The following is a 7,437-nucleotide window of genomic DNA, read 5'->3' as shown; positions in this document are numbered from 1 at the left end:
TCCTTGCTTAAAGTCTAAATGTGAAGTTAATGATGGTTCCTGTTGTTGTTTTAAGGACTAGGAAAGATGGTACAAAATTCAGAGGTGGTAGGGAAAGAAGGATGGTCCCTAAGCTCTGCTCACACCAGAGCATGAAGTAATGGAGTCCCCGGGTATCTGTGGACCTAGAATTAAATGCAGTTGGCTTTCTGGATCTGCAGGTCCTGTATCCTCACTTTCAACCAACCACAGATCAAAAATATTTGCAAAAAAAATTGTGTCTCTACTGAAAATGTACTGATTTTTCTTGTCATTCCCTAAACAATGTAATCTAACAACTATTTACATAACATTCACAATTGATTAAGCATTATAAGTAATCTATAGGTGGGGGTGTAGTTGAGTGGTAGAGCTCTTGACTAAGATGTCTGAGGCCTTCAGTCCAAATCCCAGCACTTGAAAAAAATTAATTTAAGTACAGTTATGTGGGAGGAACCATGCAGATCATATGCAGACACTATCCTATTTTGTGTGAGGGACTTGAATGGTTGGGAATTTTGGTATCTGATAGGGATGGGGAGGTCCTGAAAACAACTCCCTTGGATGTGGATGGAAGACTACTTGAAGTCTGTCTAGGGTTTGCTAGCAGAGGGACAGAGTTACACATGAGGCGTGTCTTTAAGGAACTAACAGCTTAGTACCTCACTGGAAATATTTATACATTGGACAGGCAGAGAGATACCACTATGAGTTCACCAAGTCTTGCTTCATTTTTCTCTGTATAGACACATTTTTCTCTGCTACACATCCTTGCAGCTAGATTTGGGCCCTAAGAGGCTTGAGCAATGGGATGTAATAATGACTTTGGACATCTTATGTAACAGGATAGCCTCACATATTAGAAGTAGCCTAGAAGTGTCAAATAGAACTACTTGACAATTGTGGACTGTGGCTTATGTTTTATGACTGGAACATAGCCCACCTCTCCTGATAAGAACATTAGCAAAAAGATAAAAAGGTCACCATATTTAAGAATGTACTAAACTTAAGAATTTTAATTTAAAAATGCATACAGGGCCAGGGATTTAGCTCAGCAGCACAGCACCTGACAGGCAAGCACAAGGTCCTGAGTTCAATCTCCGGTACAAAAAAAAAAAAAAATCGTACAAAACTATTGGAGGTATACGGAAAAGCATGGGTATTTTAGACAAAAAGCTGAGAAGACCATTTGCCTTTGGTGGAAGATGGAAAGGGTTAGGCACAAAGGATCTTCAAATGTCTGGGTGACATTCTTTTTCAGCAGAGTCATTCACACATAGATATACATTATGTTATTTGTATTTTTTTTTTTTTTTTGAGACAGGGTCTTGCTTTGTAGTTTAGGCTGGCAATGAACTCACTATGTAGCCCAGGCTGGACTTGAACTTGCAGTGATCCTCCTGTCTCTGCCTCCTGAGTGCTGGGATGATAGGTGTGTGCCATCATCCCTGGCTTGTATTTTTTTTTTTTAAATATGGAATGCTTCAAGAATTTGTGTGTCATCCTTGTGCAGGGGCCATGCTAATCTTCTCTGTATTGGTCCAATTTTAGTATATGTGCTGCTGAAGCAAGCACTGTGTTTTGTTTTTTTTTTTTGAGACAAGGTCTCACCATGTAGTTCAGGGTGTCCTTGAACTCACTATGTAGCCCAGGCTAGCATTGATCTTGTGGTGATCCTCCTACCTTAGTCCTGAGTGCTGAGAGTACAGGTGTGCGCCACCATGCCTGACATTTGTATTTTTTTGCATAGAATTATTGCCTAATTGAACTAGAGATATAGCTCAGTGGTACAGTACTTGTCTTGCATGTGTGACCTTGGAGTTGACCCTAGCACTGTAAACAAACAAACAAAAATAATCTGATAAAAAATTAAAAAACAGGATGGCCTTATGTTCATATTTATGTCTCTGTCTCTAGCTCTATCTCTATATATAGCTGCTCCTGTATACAAATATTCCTTGTTTAATGACCTACCTGATTAAGTACTGTTTGGGCTTATGACCCACAGCTCCAACTTATGAGCCACGTTTGGACTCATGATGTTGGAACGTGAGTGGCAGTGCAGCCTTATGGTGGCTTCTTCTATAGTATAGAACTATAATTTTTGCTGTTTGTACTGCACAGTACAGTACTGTAGCTTTATGTTCTGTCATAGACTACAGTACTACACATAAGAGTTATGCAAATAAAAGCAAAGTCATCAATCTGGAGTTTCCTTTGACCTTTTCTTTGTTCTGAATATTGTAATATACATACTATATACAATGCCTCATTTAGTGACCAGTTCATTTAATGACCTAGTCATAGGGCTGGAACTTAGTCCTTAAACATGGAATGTTTGTATAGATATGCTAAAAAATATATAAATATATCTGAATATATATCTGAAATGGTGATGGAGGAAGAGTATCGTAAGGGAGAAAGGGAAGAAGGAGTGTGTGAAGAAAGAGGGAGTGAACCATTTGGGAAGCCAATCCCCCAAAAGAGAGGTAAGGAAAAGAGGCACTGACAGAAGGAAAGAGTATAGCCAGGGAGGCAGGACCTACATCCTGAGGCTGAGGAGTTGGTGTTCAGTCACAGTTCATGCAGAAAAACAAGGGTACACAAAGAAGTTTATTGAGGAGAGTTTAATAAAGGGACTATTCACAGAAGGTGGCAAGATTAAGGACAAACCATAGGAGAAGGCACAGCACAGTATAATAGTAGCAACACCTGGGAGCCATTACTGCCTCAGGCTTGAAGGGAAAGGAGGAGAAAAGCTGTAGGAGTAGAAGAGAGCTCCCTGAGAGGCCTTAGGCAATCCACATGGCCCAAGACAGAGAACTGGTGGAACACATACCCTAGTCTCACCCTTCTCCTGGATTCTCATCTCTTGCAGGGGTTCCCAGTGTAGAACCCAACTAGGAGGCAGAGGGAGTTACAGCCCATAAAAGAAGAGAATTTTATTTTATTACAGTACTTAGAAGAATATTTTATAAGCAGTAGCTTCCAAAATGTCAGAATGCTATGGGATGCCCTAGCATAAATAAAGACAATCCTACCAAACTGCAGGAGCTGTTATCAAATTCTTCACCCATAATTTTGTTTATTTTTTCCACATGATAAGACAGAAAATATGCATAAACTTTAGTGCAGGCTGAAGTAATGGTTGTCTTAGAGGAAAGGCATGGGTGAATTTTTTGAGTTACAAGCTAAAGTAGTCACTTTCTTTGTGGAACCTCTTTTTTTTTTTTTTCCTTGAAATGACAAACTAAAGCCAGGCACGGTGGCACATGCCTGTAATCCCAATACTTGGGAGACTGAGGCAGAAGGATCACTGCAAGTTTGAGGTCGTGATGGGCTATATACTGAATTTAAGGCCAACCTGAAATACATAGTGAGACCCTATCTCAAAAAACGAACCCCCTTCCCCCAAAGAATGACAAACTATGGTTGTTCAGACTTGAATATTTTTGCAGATACTTTGTTGAAAATGCATCAAATGAGCCTGTCACTTGAAGGAAAACAAACTGATAATATTTATTGCCAGTTATAAAATTTCCATTTTAAAGCAGAAATTAAAATTTTACAAAACTTGTATCTGCTGCTGTGTGTTTGCTGGCTGCCCAATATTGAAAGGCTTTTCTGAAAACATTGGTGTTGAGCTGAATATGGTGACACATGCACGTAATCCTAACATTCAGGAGCCCGAGGAAGGAAGATTGTAAGTTTAAGGCCAGCCTGGCCTACTTAACAAGACCATATCTCAAAAACAAAAAACAAAACAAAATACTGACAAACCAAAAAAAACAAAAAAGAGATTGGTGTTGATGGTAATGAGTGTGGCTTTTTGATATTGTTTGAAATGAGCCCGTTCTTGGGACATTTTTATAATTCAAAGAAACAATACTTTTTAAATGATCAGTGCATGAGATTATAAAATTATGCATAGATAGAAGATTCATTCAAAAAGAGACTAAAATGTATTTTCTTAGGTCAGAATATAAAAAATTGATACTGTTTCAGATTTTATATTCTATTCAGATTTTATGGCTAGCTATTGAGTTTTAGTGTGACATTAAAGAAGAAATTTCCAGAATTATCTGAATGATTATTAAAATACTCCTCCCCTTTTCATCTACAAATCTGCAAAGCCAGATTTCCCTCATAGTCTTCCAACAAAACTGTTTCACGGCAGACTGAAAACAGAGGCAGATGTGAGAAGCCAGCTGTCTTCTATTAACCCAGGCAACAAAAAGATTTGCACTCATATAAAATACCACTTTTCTCATAAACGTACTTTTGTTTTATAATATAATTATATTTAATAAGAGTATGCTATGTATTAATTTATTAGATTATATTTAATAAAACAATTATGATTATTTTTTGTTTAAATAAAATATGTCACTGTGAAATGTGTTCATTATTTTAAATGAGTAATGGTTTTTTTTTTGGTGCTGGGGATTGAACTCGGGACCTTGTGTTTGCAAGGCAGGCGGCAGAACTGTTTTAATTTTTTTTTGAGACAGGATCTCACTGTGTTGCCTAGGCTGACCCCAAACTCCTGGGACCAAGAGATTCTCCTGCCTCAACTTCCTGAGTACTGGGACTATAATCTTGCTCCATTGCTCCTAGATTTGTTTCATTTATTTTTATTAATGTTTTGGTCTGGAGGATAAAACCCAGGAAATTGTGCATACTAAGCACATACTCTCTCACTAAGCTGAATCCTTAGCTCCTGTTATTTTTCTTTTTCTTTTTTAGACAGGGTCTTTATGTTCAGGCTGGCCTTGAATTTGCTGTGTGTGTAGTTCAGGCTGACCTCAAATTTATGATCTTCTTGTCTCAGCCTCCCAGAATGCTGAGATTATAGGCTTGTACCACCATGCCTGGCTTCCAGCCCTTGTTTAAAATTTTTCTTTATATATGATACAGGGGGTAGAATCCAAGGGCTCTCTACCACTAAACTACATCCCCAGTTCTTTTTATTTTGAGACAGAGTCTTACTAAGTTGCCCCGGCTAGGCTCAAACTTGTGATCTTCCTGCCTTACCTTCCTGAGAAGCTGGGATTACAAATGTATAAAACCATGTCCACTTGTCTTAATTTGTCTGTGTGTGTGTGTGTGTGTGTGTGTGTGTGTGTGTGTGTGTGTATTTGTGTGGTACGAGAGATTAAACCCAGGGCCGTTTTTTTGCACTGAGCTATATCCCAGCCTCTTTTTATATTTTTTGAGACAGGGTCTAGCTAAGCCTCTAAATTGCTCAGATTGGGCTCGAACTTAGATCCTCCTGCTCTAGTCCCCCAGAGTGGTGAGATTGGAAGTGTGTGCCACCATGCTTGGTTCGTTTTCCATATAATAAATATCAGTACATAAAATTCAGTGATTTAGTGTCCTCAGCTATATTTAAGAATGTATGGAAATCAGTATGGAGATTCCTCAAAAAACTAAAACTAGAAATTCTATTTGACTCAGCTATTCTCCTTCTAGGTATCTTCCCTAAAGAGTTAAAGACACCACATTACAGTGATACATGCATCCCTGTGTTTACAGCAGCACAGGTCATAATAGCTAAATCTTGGAAGCAGCCTATATGTCCATCAACAGAGGAATGGATAAAGGAAAGGTAGTATGTACATACAATAAAGTAGTACTCAGCCAACAAGAAAGCTAAATGTAAGTCATTTGTAGGAAAACAGATGCACCCTGAGACTATAATGTTAAATGAAGTAAATCAGACACACAAGCTTGAATATCACATGGTTTCAGTTATATGAAAACCTCAAAATATAAATAAAAACCAAGATTAAAGATAGATAATAGGAAGTAAGAAGACAGACCTTTCTCAAAAGGGAAAGGGACCAAGAAATGGAGGGAGGAGGTGGGGAAGGGAGGCGAAGGAGACGATAAAAAGAATTAAGATGTGATATGTACATGTACCAACTTCACACAGGGGATATAAACATTATATACTGCAAACATGTCCTAAAACCCAACAACACAGAGTGTAAGTGGGTCCTGAAACCAATAACTTTGAAACCTTCAGTAACTGAAGGGACATGGTGCCAGAAACTGGTTTCAAGGCTGCCAGGACTGCAAAAGTACAAACAGTCAGCAACCTGGAGGTATCTTCTTTGGAGAGCTGTGGCTGCTTTGGAGAGGGAAGCAATAAAGGACGCGGCGGTGATCCGCTGGCCATACCCGGGTCACTGAGCAGCCACGAGGACCTAGCATCATAAAGGGATGAGACCTGCAGCAGCGGCTGCAGGACCGAAGCAGAAGGGATGAAAGAAACTGGAGGGTGGCTTGAAGGAGCCACAGGAACGGGAAACACATGCTTAAAATAGAGAGCCTTGTACACTTGTGTGTGTGTGTGTGTGTGTGTGTGCGTGTGTGTGTGGCCAAAGTAGAGAAAGACAGAGGTAAACTCAATGGGAGGATGTGGGGCAGAAGAGAGGGATCATGGGGGTCTCTAGGCAGAATGGCTGGCCAGGAAGACAGTGGCTTCTACATGAGACCCTGTAACTTGAACTCTATTGGCAGTTGTTTAATGTCTGTCTCTTCCTACAGAACATCTGTCTCTAGCTCATAGCACAGTGCTTGGGACAAGGTAGGCACTTCATATATAAGTGAGGAGTGAATGAGGGCTCATTGTCACAGGAGCGGTGGAATGTCCGCATTGCAGTTTATATCTAGATGTCCCCTGAGGGCCATATGGGTTCACAGTGGGGCTTTGGGAAGAGGGTTGAACCATGGGGCCTATAGCTGACTTGATGATAGGAAGTGGAGCCTGATTGGAAGAGCTGTGACCTGAGAGGATGCACCTCCTTCCCCAGTTACTTCCTTCTTCCCTTTTCTCATTCTGGCTGCCATGACATGAGCAGCTTTTCCTCCACCATACCCCTCTGCCATGCTGTTTCTTCCTTGGACCTGGCCAACCATTAACTGAATCGTGAGCCAAAATAAACCTCACTCTTTTTTGTGTATCTCAGCAATGAGAAAAGTGACTAAGACAGTTGGGGTGCATCTCCACTCTCGAGGTTAACTATCCTCTCCCCTCCCTCCTGCCTCCAGGAGATGTACAGTTTGCATTCAAGAGCCAGGAGCTTGGGGTTTAACCTGGCTGTCACAAAGTGGCTGTGAGATTTTGGGCAAGCCACATAACTTTTTCCATTCTCCAACTTTTCATGTATGAAACAGAGACAACAATACCTGTTCTTGCCATTTCTCAAGGACACTGTGAAGGTGAGAGTTGGTGTTACTGATAAAGTAGTACCAAATTCAGAAGATGCCCTAAACAGTATTCCCTGGCATTAAGCATTAGGTGGCCTCTCAATGTTGTGGACCCTGTTGTTCATCCAGCAGAGGAAACACTAACTGGAGACACCTCAGAGGAGACAGCTCCAGGGCCGTGGAGAGGGGCCACAACTCCAAGGG

General features: G+C 40.4%; 1 non-coding gene across 1 annotated transcript; it reads right to left on the bottom strand.

The window, feature by feature from the left end:
* Positions 1-1,486: 1,486 nt before the first annotated feature.
* LOC147829598 (U6 spliceosomal RNA) lies at positions 1,487-1,593 on the bottom strand. Its single transcript, XR_015448822.1, has one exon. It is a non-coding gene; the product is annotated as a U6 spliceosomal RNA (small nuclear RNA).
* Positions 1,594-7,437: the final 5,844 nt, after the last annotated feature.

This window comes from Heterocephalus glaber, unplaced genomic scaffold, assembly GCF_053883595.1.
Source record: "Heterocephalus glaber isolate CG9 unplaced genomic scaffold, H.glaber_assembly_v1.0 deba00000546, whole genome shotgun sequence".
In the NCBI taxonomy this organism is placed as follows: domain Eukaryota; kingdom Metazoa; phylum Chordata; class Mammalia; order Rodentia; family Bathyergidae; genus Heterocephalus; species Heterocephalus glaber.
This window is presented reverse-complemented; position numbering and strand designations above follow the sequence as displayed.